We start from the raw sequence: 14,640 nt of genomic DNA on the forward strand, positions 1-14,640 counted from the left end.
ACACAAGCAAACTAACTGAAGTGTGATGTGAAGAGGATTCCACTGTTAAAACTCTTTTGAACAATGAATACCAGGAAGCTGGAACACATATTGTCAAAGTGCAGATGAGAAGCCAGGCACAGTGACTCACGTCTATAATCCTAGCTACTCAGGAGGCTGAGATGTGAGGATCGCCATTCAAAGCCAGCCCAGGCACTAAAGTTGGTGAGACTTTTATCTCCAATTAACCACCAGAAAACCGAATGTGATGCTGTGGCTCAAGGGCTAGAGCAGTAACCTTGAGCTAAAGAGCTCAGGGACAATGCCCAGGTCCAGAGTTCAAGTCCCACAGCCAACAACAAAAACAAAAAAGGGGGAGGGGAATTTTATGGAGGGGGAATTTACAAATGGAGAGGGAGGCGTGGGCAAGCACAGTCATAATATTCAGTGTCCATGTTTGAAAATGGAACCAGGTAACCTGAGCAGAGGGGTGGAGTTGGGAGGGATGAGGGAAGATGATGGAAGGGCTAACATTGATTAAGATGCATTGTACCCATAAATCAAAATGACATGTTGAATTGAAACCCCTTTGTACAACTGTTTAAAGATGATAAAAATTAAAATAAGTAAAATGATAATTGGCCTATTTCTTTTTAGCAAGTGGTGTGATGATATGAGACTAGATCTAGTATTTTATTTTTCCACACAGGACAGTGTTACATAAAAGACACTGGAATGAATGAAATTAGTAACTTATTTGTAGTGGTTTTTTCTTAAAGCTTCACTATTTGACACCGGTAAGATCCATTATGCCCAATTAAAGTAATGATTTGTCTTGCAGCATTTGAAGTATCTTAGCTAAATGTTAGGCAGTTGTGAAGACTTTGTTTTATTGTTTTGTAGTGGTAGGATTTCAAGTCAAAGCCTAGTGTATAAGGCTGGTGCTCTACTAGATTTTTGCTGGTTACTTAGAGATGGAGTCTCAAGGACTTTTATTCCCAAGATGGCTTTAAAGCAAGGTCCTTGAAATCTCAACTTCTTGAATAGCTCAAATTAAGGTAGAAGCTGCAGCACCCTGCTGTAAAGACTGTTTAAAAGATGACCCTGGGGGCAAACGAATCATTCAGAATTAGACTTCCAATATTCCACTACCTTTTGAAAAAATTACTAAAGGAAGAGATTGTGTTTTATTGGAGAGGCAGTAGCTTATGACAGCAATCAAGTGGCATTACAGCTTTGAAAAGAAATTCCAAAGCCCAATTCAATTAATGCACATATTGGGAACCAGTCACTGTTCCTTTCTGCTTTGAAGTTTAAACTTTCTTCCTATGCTTGTGGATGGTTAAGTGGATGCAGGCTACGATGGACTTCTTTTCTCAGTGGCTGTTTCATCTGTTGGTAGAAGACAATGTTTGCCATTTGACTCTTGCAGCATATTTAATGTCTCACTTCATACTGACCAATGTGAATGTTCTCTTTACTGGGAGATATGTGCATGGTGTTTCACTGCTTGTTTTTAATCTCATTACTTTTGTGACAGGTCAACCCATCACCTGTGGATCTAGCCATCTTTTCCTTAAATTCCTGTGTCAAAACAAACAAACAAACAAACAAAGGAAGTTCTCAGGCCAGGCACTGGCTCACACTGCTCAGAGGCTGAGATCCAAAGAATCTAGGTTCCAAGCCAGACTGGGCAGACAAATTGGAGAGACTCTTACCACCAATCAACCAACAAAAAGCTGGAAGTAGAACTGTGGTTCACATGGTAGAGCATCAGCGTTGAGTGAAAAAGCTAAAGGACAGCTCCCAGGCCCTGAGTTCAAGCCCTAGGACTGACTCTCCCTCTCTCTCCCTCCCCCTTCTCTCTCTCTATGTCACACACACACACACACACACACACACACACACACACTCCACAGAGTTATCAGTGACCTTCTCTGTATACCTCAAGTCTATTTCTGATCTCCAACCTCTTCTGTCCTGTGATACTCAACCCTGCACTGCCTGGACCCACCTCTGTCCCCTCCCTGCACTACCAGCCCTGAACCTTGTCTGACTTGGAAGTTCCTGTCTCTTCTCGCCACTTGGTTTTCTGCATACATTTCTCTCCCAAATGTGACCTGGTGGGGGGGCACTTTACCCCTTCCCCCCAAATCCTCTCACATCATATGACCTGCAAAGATCAAGCAGCTTCCGAACATTTTCTCAGCTTGGCCTGGCATCACTCAACAGGTCTTCAGTGTGAGGTTAGTCTCCCGCCTTCTCCTCCTTTACACCACAGTGCCACCATTGTTCCCAGAATCTCTGGATGGGAAGGAAGGGGCCACCCTAAGGTGGCCAAAGACAAGCGTCTTGACCCCACCACCACCATGTTCTGGCTCCTCTTTGCTTCCTCGCTATTTCTTACTGAGAAATTCATTAAAACCGGATCTACTTTCTTACTATCAACTGGGCATGCCCATAATATCCTCCCTGGCTGGCCCTAAGGCCAGCAGACTCAGTGCACAGACAATATTGAGCACGGAGGCAGGGTGTGCATAAACCACGTGACACAAGAGCAAAGACAGCAGCTCTGGACCCAGGGAATGAACAGAGCCACAGAGCCGTGATAGGTCAGCACAGGGACTTTTTTCTTCTTGACTCTTGGAGGTCAACAAGGTATTTTTTTCCCTTATATTCACCCATTGTGTGTGTGCGTGTGTGTGCGCGCGTGTGTGTGCGTGTGTGTGTGTGTGTGTGTGTGTGTGTGTGTGTGTGTGTGTGTTCTGATACTGGGCCTTGGATTTAGGGCCTAGGCACTGTTCCTTAGCTCTTTCCACACAAGGCTGATACCACTTGAGCCACAGCTCCACTTCTGGCCTTTGAGTGAATCATTGGGTATGGCAGTTTCACAGACTTTCCTGCTAAGACGGGGTCTTTGAATCTATGATGCTCAGATCTCAGCCTCCTGAGTGTCTAGAATTTCAGGCATGAGCCTGAAAGAAAATGGGCTTCATCCATTTTTGACCCAGTGGCATCAATTATTTAATTTCTTGAAATCACTTAAATATTTATTGTATTTAATAGGTGTCCCATAAAACATGCAAATCCATGATTTATAAGAATTACCTATTTATGATATAAAGAAGAGATCAGGGCTGAGAGTTTGGCTGAGTAGTAGAGTGCTTACCTAGCATTCCTTGGTACCACATGTATAGAAAAAAGCTAGAAGTGGTGCTGTGGCTCAAGTGGTAGAGTTCTAGCCTTAAGGAAGTCCAAGAATAGTGCTCAAAAGCCCCAAAATAGTGCTCAGGCCCTGAGTTCAAGGCCCAGGACTGGTAAAGAAAAAGAGAAAATAAAAGATCACCCAGAGCTAAAGGCACTAAGTTTATGCAGGTTTCTCCCTATTCTGGATTCATGAACTTGAACAACCCTCCATCTGAGGTAAGTACCCTAAAATTTCATGTGGATTTCTTGTCAAGAGCTACTGTGGCTGGAAGCTATTAAATAGAAAAATGAACGAGAGGATATTCATTCACATCATTGCAGAAAATTCTACTGGACATCACTGAAAGATTAAAAAAAAAAAAACAACCACAAGGACAATGTACCTGCCAATGATGTCATTCATTGTATTTATGGGAAAGGCCTGGAACAGAAGTTCTACCAACAACAGAAATATGGTTCTGCTAAGTGGAGGAGACAGCCAGCCTTTTCTGGAATATACTTCTGTGTGTCTGTGAAATTAGATTAGTGGGGATTCAGAGAAATAAGTGCACAACCTCATTGTAATTATCTTTGGGCATGGGAGGAGGAGAAGGAAGAGGGAAGTTTTGTCATGGGAAAGGAGCCCCTCTCTGGTTTAGGGGTTTCCTATACTCACTGAAAGATAGGAAAGCAATTCAAAAAGCTGTTTTGAGGCTTCAGATGGAAAATGGAGGCTTTCAACATCTTAGCTTTTGAAGTCAATTTAAGAAAGCTAGTCTTATCTGAGCTCTGGTGGCTCATGCCTGCAATCATAGCCATTCAGGAGGCTATGATCTGAGGATCCAAGGTTTGAAGCCAGACTAGCAAGAAAGACTGAGATTCTTATCTTAATTTAACTACCAAAAAAAACTGGAAACAGATTGGTAGCTTAAGTGGTAGAGTGCCAGCCTTGAGTAGTAAAAGAAAAGCTTAAGGAACAGCATCTGGACCCTGAGTTCGAGCTCTAGTACCAACACACACACACACACACACACACACACACACACACACACACACACACACACATACACACACACACATCTTATTTTGAAAAGAAAAATGGAAGAGGATAAGGTTCAGTTCAGAGAAATAAAGGAGGAAGCATAGAAAAGATTTTTATCCCAACCAGGATACTTTATTAGCTAAAAATTCTCATCCCCCACCACTTCCCAGGATCCTCTTCAAATCTTTAAATATATTTCTTTCAGGAGTTACTTTATATAAACTCTTTAAATGGATTTTACATATGTCTACCTCTCCATTCTCTATATCTCAATCACAATAGTCCTTATTTAAATTTTATTTTATTGTCAGGGAGATACATAGAGGGGTTACAGCTATATTTGTGAGGTAGTGAGTACATTACTTCTTGAACATAATTACCATTTCCCTCCCACAATAATCCTTTAGAAATTAAAATTTGTGTTACTCCTGGCCTTAGTAGTACACTCCAGTAGCTGTGTATAAAAAACTAGATTAAGACTAAAGTCTCGCATTTACGATCAACTATCTCTGAGGGTCCCAGTGTAAACAGAAATGCAGGAGTCTGTGCTCAAAATCACTTTGAGCACCAAGATAACGACAATAGAAGCCAGTGCAGGTGGCTCACAGCTATATTCCTAGCCACTCAGGAAGCTAATATTTGAGGATCCCAGTTTGAATCCAGCCAGGCACACAAATCCAAAAGACTCTTATCTCCAAGTATTCAGCAAAAATGTAGAAAGGAGACTGCTAGGCCTTGAGCCAAGAGAGAATACAAAATCTTGAATTCCAGACCTGGTACCAGTAATAACAACAACAAAATACCAGGTTAAACCAGATATGTCTCTCTTGGTGCAAGGCTCTATTAGCCCCCTGCACCGGCCAGGCCCAAGGCCCACCAAGCTGGCACTTGCCATATTAGCAGTAGATTGTGTACAACCACTCCAGGGCCCCATCCTCGAAAATGTGTTTCTCTCTTCCTAGCACATGGCATGGCAGATTGACTTGTTGTCATGAAAATGACAACTTCAAGAAAGCTTTAAAAGGCCTACTGTAGTCTTATATTTCGCTTCTTTCTTTGTATGACTTTGGGACTAGCATTATCCAAATTCCCTGAGCACATGCTCCATGAGGGCAGACCCCATTCAAATATTAGGCCAATGATCTCCAAGGTCTAATCCAGAAGTAGCACATACAATATCCTTTATAAAAACAAACTTATCACTGGGCAATGCTGGCTCCTGTTTAGATAGTCCTAGTTACTCAGGAGACAGGGACCTAGAGAATCAAAGTTCAAAACCAGTCCCAGAGGAAGAGTTTGTAAGACTCTAGTTTTATAAATCACGGTTTCCCCTTAATGACTCAATTCCCTGTTTTCCACTGGGTGGTTTTACTGGTGCAGTTAGGTTAAGATGACCTCATGTTGTCATCTCCAACTGGTGCCTTTCTTATGTTTCAGGCCCAAGGAGACCATCGATGCTACAGTTTGAGGTATGAATATAATAAACCTAAGCTCCAGAACTAACTTGGGGCTCTTTGATCTCTCCATTATATTTAAGCTGTGTTGTAAAATTAGCATCTGAACATATCACCATAGTATTTCCTTCTCGTCTTCTCCCATCTCCCCAATCCAGGGTCTCTGCACTCTTACTTGGGTTTAAATGAACTAGGGAGCAGGGCACAGCTGTTGCAGGCGCACAGAAGTGCCACGTCCTGCACGGCAATATCTGGCCAGAGCAGAATAGCAGTTCTCTCTTTTGATCTGGGAACACATTCTTCCGTTTATTCTTGTTCCCCATTCCTCAACACTCCCTCAACTCTGAATTCCAACCACCAGTCACACTTTTGATTGCACTCTTGTTTCTATGCCAAGTAAGCTGAATGGCCTTTACTACATTTTGGGGCTGGTCCTATGGGCACATGAGTTTGTCATCCTAGTTCTTCATCCTTTGAGAGTTTTGATACTCATAGATTACTTCTGCTCTCAGAGGTGGGAAGGCTTGCAACTCTGGGCTGTCTGTTTTGTCTTCCAAAGCCATGATTTGTTATATATATATATATATATATAATATATATATGAGTATATATATATGTTGATGTATGTGTGTGTGTGTGTGTGTGTGTGTGTGTGTGTGTGTGTGTGTGTGTGTGTGTGTGTGGTCTTAGCCTACCTTCTCTAAAGATAGGGTAAGAATGTGCTCCATGCCTTAGCCAACACAGACGTCTGCATGGTGGGAAAGTTAAGAGCTTAGATTCCACAGTGAAAATCTAGCCATTCACCCTGTGCACTCTGCAGTCTCTGTGGCTTGCGTATCAGTCAGAGCAGGCTAAGTCATGCTTCAGTAGCAAATAGCCTCAAAGTGTCAGTAGCTTCAGGTTTCACAAAGTAGTTCTGATCTGTTCTATGGCCACAGTGGTTATCAGGAAAAGCCTAATTACTATGGTCAATCAAGGAATACCTTAAGTAGTTTCTGGTTGTCACATAAAAATGAGTATACTTTTGGAGAGTCTCACATTGGCAGTTGGAAATGTCTCACAGCACTTCTACTCAGCCACATGAACTTGTGTATCCTCAAGGGGAGGGAGGTGCAGCACTGGAAATAACTGGATGCATGGTACTAATGACAGCAGCGTTGATTCTCAATGATGGCTTAATATGTCCTCAAATCCATTCCTGGCCAGAGCTTCATCGCTGCCTGCAGAATGAACCCTCATAGAGCTACTTCATTCCAGACTATGATCAGAGGATTTCATCACCCCCAAATTGTTTTTATACTTTACAGATACAATCCTCTGTATCTGTGCATCCCACATTTGTGGACACCATCAACTATGGATTAAAATATTTAAAAATTGCATCTGCATTAAACATGTACAGATATTTTACTTCTTGACCAATATAGTGTAACCATGATTTATGTGCTATTTGCATAGAACTTACACTGTATTTGGTATTATAGGTCATTTGGAAATGATTTAAAGTATGTAGAAAGAATTTCTTATTTGTTCTATATTTATTTTTTTTGCCAGTCCTGGAGCTTGAATTCAGGGCCTGGGCGCTGTCCTTGAGCTTCTTTTTGCTCTACCACTTGGGCCACAGTGTCACTTCCAGCTTTTTCTGAGTAGTTTATTGGAGAGGAGTCTCACAGGACTTTCTGACTGGTCTGGCTTCTAACTGTGATCCTCAGATCTCAGCCTCCTTAGTAGCTAGTATTACAGGCATGAACCACTGGTGTCCATATTTTTATAAGGCTTTTGAGCAGCATCCATGGATTTTGGCACTAGAGGAGGCCACGGGCCTAGCTCACCACAAATACTGAGAGATTTGTCTTAACTGGATTCATGCAAAAATTAGTTCTTACAAGAACAAATCATCTGTCTTTCCTCAAAATATATGTCATTTAAGTGAATGATAAAAGTAATCAAAGAGCCATCTGGCTTGTAGGTCAATGGCAAATCCTTGATAGGTGACTTTTTCTTGTTTTCTCGTCTGGAACTGAAGGACATTTCTACCCATAATTCATTTGGAATATAGAGATTCCTGTGAGTATATATTGGGCAAAGGAAAATTAAGCAAAAACCAATGTTATGTCTTATACATCAGTGTTCATCTTCGGCCAGTGGCTTCCTTTCTAAGAAAGACAAATAAGCAAACCAGTATTCTCTTCTTTCTTGTGAACTGGATTCATTCATTCTAAGTGTTGGTGAACTCTCTCCAAAGCAAGTTTATACCCCTAACTATGGTCAGCTGGTTTAGACTAGTCTCTTACCAGATGGAATGCTTTGGTTACTTTAATATGTACTTAAACCTCTGAAAGTATGCTCTGCTGTATAATACAGTCTTGTCATGAGCCTTGAACTCGGGGACTGGGTGCTATTCCTGATGTCTTTTTGCCAAAGGTTAGTACTCCAGCACTTTGAAGCATAGTGCCACTTCCATTTTTCTGGTGGTTAATTGGCGATGAGTCTCATGGACTTTTCTGTCCAGGTTGGCTTTCAACTGTGATCCTCAGATTTCAACCTCCTGAGTAGCTAGGATGACACGTGTAAGCCACCAGCATCTGGCTCAGAGACTTCCCTTTTAAAAAAGATATATTCCAGCCAATACTGGTGACTCATGATCTAGATTCTCAGAAGACTGAGATCTCAGGACCACACTTTCAAGTCAACCTCAACAGAAAAGCTCATGAGAGTCCACTCCCAGTTAATCAGCAAAACGTTGGAATGGAAGTATGTGGTTCAAGTGGTACCAGCCTTGAGTGAAAAAGCCAAGTGAGAACACAAGGCTCTGAGTTTAAGACCCAGTACTGACACAATAAGTAAATAAACAAATAACCACATTTTCTTGACTGTGTTGAAGCTCTACTTTCAAGGGGCTTGAATTTGGACTGAGTTCGTTTGGAAGAGGTAAGGTGTGAGATTTACATTGCTTCTGTAGATGACAAGCTTAGACTCAGCTTTTTTTGTCTCAGATGGTATCAGCTGAGATGCTGAAGGAACAGGAAGATTCCAGTGGATCTCACTCCCATGCTAACCATTAGTAATAGCCCAGCATGAGAGCTTACTTAGGCGCACTAGCTGGGGACTCCATTTTCCTTCCCGTGAGCCTCTCCAGGTGGCTGGTTGAGCTTCCTCACAACATGGTGGTCTCAGGCCACATAATAACTAGTTCCCAAAAGCATAAAAGCAGAAGAAGCCAGGACTTCCTAGCACAGCATTGTTGTCACTGCATTCTGTTGATTCAAGTGATAAAGCCAGCCCACATTCAAGAAAGAGAGAGTTTGGGGCTGGGAGTTTGGCCTAGTGGTAGAGTGCTTGCACGAAGACCCAGGTTCGATTCCTCAGCACCACATACATAGAAAAAAGCTGGAAGTGATGCTGTGGCTCAAGGGTAGAGCTCTAGCCTTGAGAGAAGCCCAAAGACAGTGCTCAGGCCCTGAGCTCAAGCCCCACAACTGGCAAAAAAAAAAAGAGTTTGAAAGGGTATAAACACTGAGATGCATGATTATTTACACTCAAGAAAATTATTTGACTAGCATCTATCACATTTACCTTAAGGAACTGAAAAACTTGTACAACCCACTCAGCACCAATGCAAACTTTCATATCAGTGCTTTTGTCTTTCATGCTGAGGTGTATTTGGTGCTTTAGGTTCTTGTATAGAAGAACTTCAGGTTGCTGAGTATTTCCTTTCTGAAGAACCCTCTATATTTACTTCTTTGCATAAGAAGTAGGCTAGAGTCTGGAGATAAAGGACACCAGCTATTTGCAAATGAATGAATATTGCTCTATACAAAAGAGAATTTTTTAATGAATTTTATTGTTATGGTAGTGATGATGTACAGAGGAGTCACAGTTGTCAGGTAAAAAGTACACTGTGTGTGTGTGTGTGTGTGTGTGTGTGTGTGTGTGTGTGTGTGAGCTCTGGGCCTGGGTGCTGCCCCTGAGCTCTTCAGCCCTACGCCTTGTTCCTCAAAGCTACTTCCAGTTTTCTGGTGATTAATTGGAGATAAGAGTCTTACGGATTTTTTAGTGCCCTAGCTGGCTTTGAACTGTGATCCTCAGATTTCAGCCATCTGAGTAGCTAGGAGCCACCGCACCCAAAATGTCACATCTTCCCTCATTCTCTCCCAGTTTTCCCCTCCCATCCTACCCACAAGGTGTATATTTCATTTTTCACAGTGTCTAGTAAATATCCTTTGTACCTCCATTTCGGTGTTCCCCCTTAGCCTTACAGAGACAAATAAAAAAAATAAGGCAAAAGGAGAAGAAACAAAAACAGCAACAAAGAACAAAAACTTTTGTTCATTTTGATAAATACTATTTTATATGATCAGATGCACACAAATATTGCGCCTTTTTGTTCCTTTCCTAAGAATATCCTCTTTTGGTATTAGTCTGTGACACTACCTAGAAACCTGTACGATTTATCATGTCCCAGTGATACTTTTATTTTTTTTTTAATTTTACCTGTCAGTGTGTTAACCTGTAGATTTACAGACACGTTCTAGGTACCACAAATGAAGGAAACCTATGTTTCTCTGACTTACTTCACTTCCATTTAATATAATTTTTCCAAGTCTCTCCATTTCCTTACAATATCATTCTGATGGATGAGTAAATTCCACTGTGGATACATACCACATTTTCTCCCTTCATTTATGCACTGAGGGGCCTTTGGGCTGATTCCATATCTTGGCTATGGTATACAATGCTGCAATGAACATGATTGTGCTTGTGGCTTTAGTGTAGCCTTGTGGTCTATTGGATAAATACTCAGGAGTGGGGTTGCTGCATCACAATATGTAGTTTGCCCTTAGGATCCAGTTTTCAAGCAAACAGGGAACGTGTTTGTGAAAATAGGGAAGGTTACTTGTGTCTGAATGACTGGGAATGGGGGAAGAGATAAAAATGTCATAAGAACTTTGAAATTAGTTCAAAGATGTCACCTTCAAGTTAAGCTTACTTTCCAGATGGAAAACTGATGGAGAAATGAAAATGTTTTTCAGGTTCCCACATCCTGTCCGCACATAGGTGATTTCATTGAGAAAGGCTATGAGGGGCATCCTGTGCCCATCAGGCTTTCTGTACCCCACCAGGATTCCATCTGAGTTGCTTTGGGGGGTGATGATGTTGCTAAGAAAATGGCTGCAATATTTTACATGCAACAAAGTCGTGTGTTAGATGTAAGCAAAACTAGCCAACAGTAATGTCCAGGACATTAGACAATACATTAGACAACAGATTCTTCTGGACAATGGAAGATAAGGATGAGCTTGGAGCCATTTAGAGAGCCAGCAAGCTGGATGGCAATGTGTGTGTGACACTCTCCTCTTCCAGAAGGCAGAAGGCATTATCAATTGATCCCTTGGGTTCTGAAAGGTCTGAGCTCACATGTGATCTCAGGGTCTTTCTCCACTTTCCCAGTAGACCAGGTCTGATCCCCAAGGATATCATCTCTGGTGAAGAGAGTGAAGTATTGTCTGTCTTTCCCGTGGATGCAAAATGAATTGCCAGATCAGGTAATGTTAGTATATACAGGGTTAGAAAATACCATCAGAACACTGGCCCTGGAAGACTGACCTTGGGGGTGTAAGTCAATGGAAGGGCCAAAGCTAGAGGATGGGAGACTAGAAAGGAAGAAGAACGGAACAGCAGCATCACTTTCTCCACGTACTCCACATCATTGTGTAGAAAAAGAGAAGGGATCTATCCTCGTTCTTAGCGCAAAACAAAAATTACAACTTAAAACCAGACCCCACAGTTCAACTATTTATAGCATGAACTCAGGAGGCGAGAGGTGTTTATGACACACTCTCAAGAGCCATAAGTAGAAATTACTAAAATTACAGGTGGCTTAGTTATTTTAGGGACAATTGCACACATTTCTAAATCTGAAGAATGCTTGAGTCAGTGGATGCCTTGAGCATTCCAGAAACCTATCCAAAGCCACACAATATTAAAGATAGTTTGGGCCCAAATAGGTAAAGCCACATCATGTGCCGGTATTTGTAGACTTGAGGTTCTTAAATGTGACCACGTGTTCTGACTCTCTTCACTTCAGCCTTACGTTATTTGCTCTCATGTGATGCTTTTGTATTCTAGACTAGAAACCAAATGTTTATTTGCAGAATTTAGCCTTGACCACAGTTTACTAGAATAACAAGAAAAGTAGACTTTTCTGTGTCTGAATTACATTTTCTTCCCATCAGAGTCTTGCAATGCCAGGAATATAGGCTTAGGTTAAAAAGACTGCAGAAGTATGTACTTGTTTTTTGACATTTTTTAAATGGAAAAGGTGAGGATGATTTATCCACACACACATAACAAATAAGAGATACACCAAATTTGTGCTTTTAAAAGCCAATACAAATATGACTGCTCTTAATGCTTAACATTTTAGGGGTATTCCATTATCTGTTTCCATTAGAAATAAAGGGAAAATGACACAACCTACCATTTGTTTTATAAAATATGCACAGAACCCACAAAAATAGCCCAGGACAAGTTTATCATGCAGATGTCAGTTCCTCTGACATTTGAAGATGTTTTATGAAATTGACTCACCAAGGTCTTAAAACATTTTAAAGAAACAGTGAAGGATGGAAAAGAGACAGAGATAAGGACAGAGAGATAGGGAGAGAGAAAGAAAAAGGGGGAATGGGAGGAGGAGAAAGAAGAAGAGGAGGAAGAGGAGGTGGAGGAAGCATAGTTTGTTATTACAATGGTTAAGCCAAAGTAAAGAGAACAAGGGCTACAGAGAGAGACTAAAAGCAAATGACAGAGAGACAGGCATGGGGGAAAAAGATAGGAGAGAAAATCTTTCTGTCCTGTATCTCCTTTTTCCAGATTTCAAAAGATTCAACGTGTTCCAGAATATTAAGTATAATCTCAAATATCATAAAATAATTAGAAATGCTTTCTGACCATATCCACCAAAGTACAAATCATACAGAAAACATCCCCCAAATTTTGTTTCTGTATTTTCAGAAATGTTCTCAAGTAAAAATTTAGTAGAATGATTCCAAATGCTGCTACTCCTATATTTAAATACACATGTGGGGGATTATTTCTTTTGGGAAATAAATAAAAATATTATGTGTTACCTACTAGATCAATAAATATTATATAGATGTCCAAAAGGACAGAAAGAATAGCAAACAGTACTGACAAACTTCAAAAGTCATTCTGATTTTCAGGAACTTTTTTCTCCAAGAAATGTATATTGTGGATTTTTCTCTAATTTCTAAAATATGTACTGTTTCTCATGTGTAATAGGAAAAAAAAAGCCCAGTTGCCTTAGTAACTTAGTTTTCTACTAAGTGCAGCAGACTGGGTAATTTGTAAAGAATAGAGGTTTGTTTAGCTCATAGATCTAGAGACGGGAAACCTGGGAGCTTGGAGCTGAGAGGTGAGACCTCTGCCATCCTATAACTCCACAGGAGACCAGAACCAGCTACTGGGCCCACCATCAGCTAGCTATAAATTCCTGGGACACACTCAACCAGAGTGGTTATTTAAAAAAAGAAAAAGCTAACCCTTGAGACACCACCAGCCCTACAGGATTTTAAGCAATGCCTTTTCCCATCCTGCCTGACACAGATACTACTTTGTTATCGCCTTGGGCTCCTTGGGCCCCTGCATGTAAAGAGTTCTCAAACCGTCTTGATTTGCTCTGTGTATCTCCTCTGCTATAATGCATTAATATATCACATTGATAATATAATAGATAGTATATTATTATAGATATATAACATATATTTATAATATAATATAATGTATAAATATAAATGTATTTATAAATATATAATATAAAGCATATTGCATATTATATGTGTGTATGTATAAAATGCATATAATTGTATTACATATAAGTCACAACCAAGATGGTGTACTTATAAAGTAGAATTTGAAGCCATAGTCCAAAGCTACCTTTGCTTTGTCTGAAACAACCCCAACCACTTTCCTTCAGAGGCCTTCCCATTTCTTACTGTGTATTCTCTAGAGCAGAGCTCAGAAAGGCACCCTGTTTTTGCATGCGACTCAGCTTCCCATGAGCATAGCAAAATTCCTGACACAATCTACTTACAAAGAGAAAAGGTGTATTTGGACTTGCCCTGTTGGAAGGTCTAGCCTGGGCCCAGCAGCCTCTTGCTTTGGGTCTATGATAGAGGTGTCCCGTCTGGGAACAGTGGTAAGGAATTCTACTTACCTCATAGCCAGGGAGCAGAAAAGAGAAAGGAGGAGGAGCTGCAGTGCTCAAGTCCCCTTCCTGCCACACCCAATGGCCTAAAGACCTCCCACTGGGCTCCCTCTGAGTTGGGAGAGATGAGAGAGAATGATGAAAGGGTGACACAGTTAAAGATGCATGGTACTCATAAACTGACATGTTAAATCAAAACCTCTGCACAACTAAAGAGAATGCTACCCAAACAAATAAATAAATAAGCATATGTATGTCCCACTACCTTCTAATAGCACCACTCCGGGCCCCAGACATTTAGCACCAGTCCTGTGAGGGAATATTCAACATTCAAACTATACCACACAGCTTCTGGGCATTACAGGGTCCTTCCAGCCCATTCACGTTAGAATAGAATAAGGCGGCCAGGCACCAGTAATCCCAGCTACACCGGAGGCTGAGAGCTGAGGATCACAGTTCAAAGCAAGCCTGGGAAGAAAAGTCTTTTATTTTCAGTGAACCACCAGAAAACTGGAAGTGGCACTGTGGCTCAACGTGGTACAGTGCTAGCTTGAGCTGAAGAGCTCAGAGACAGTGCCCAAGCCCTGAGTTCAAGCCCTATGATTGATAGAAGAAGAAGAAGAAGAAGAAGAAGAAGAAGAAGAAGAAGAAGAAGAAGAAGAAGAAGAAGAGAAGAAAAAGAGAAGAAAAAGAGAGGAGGAAGAGGAGTGGGGAGGCTAACCCATTCTACTAGATTGGTTATATTTCTTTAC

At 41.1% G+C, this 14,640-nt stretch overlaps 1 protein-coding gene across 1 annotated transcript in view; it reads right to left on the reverse strand.

Annotated features, from left to right (window-relative positions):
* Nucleotides 1-14,640, reverse strand: part of Tekt3 (tektin 3) — a 55,190-nt gene that overhangs the window by 15,253 nt on the left and 25,297 nt on the right. The gene's annotated exons all lie outside the window — the stretch shown is intronic.

This window comes from Megascapheus bottae, chromosome 17, assembly GCF_031878675.1.
Source record: "Megascapheus bottae isolate mThoBot1 chromosome 17, mThoBot2.hap1, whole genome shotgun sequence".
In the NCBI taxonomy this organism is placed as follows: Eukaryota; Metazoa; Chordata; class Mammalia; order Rodentia; family Geomyidae; genus Megascapheus; species Megascapheus bottae.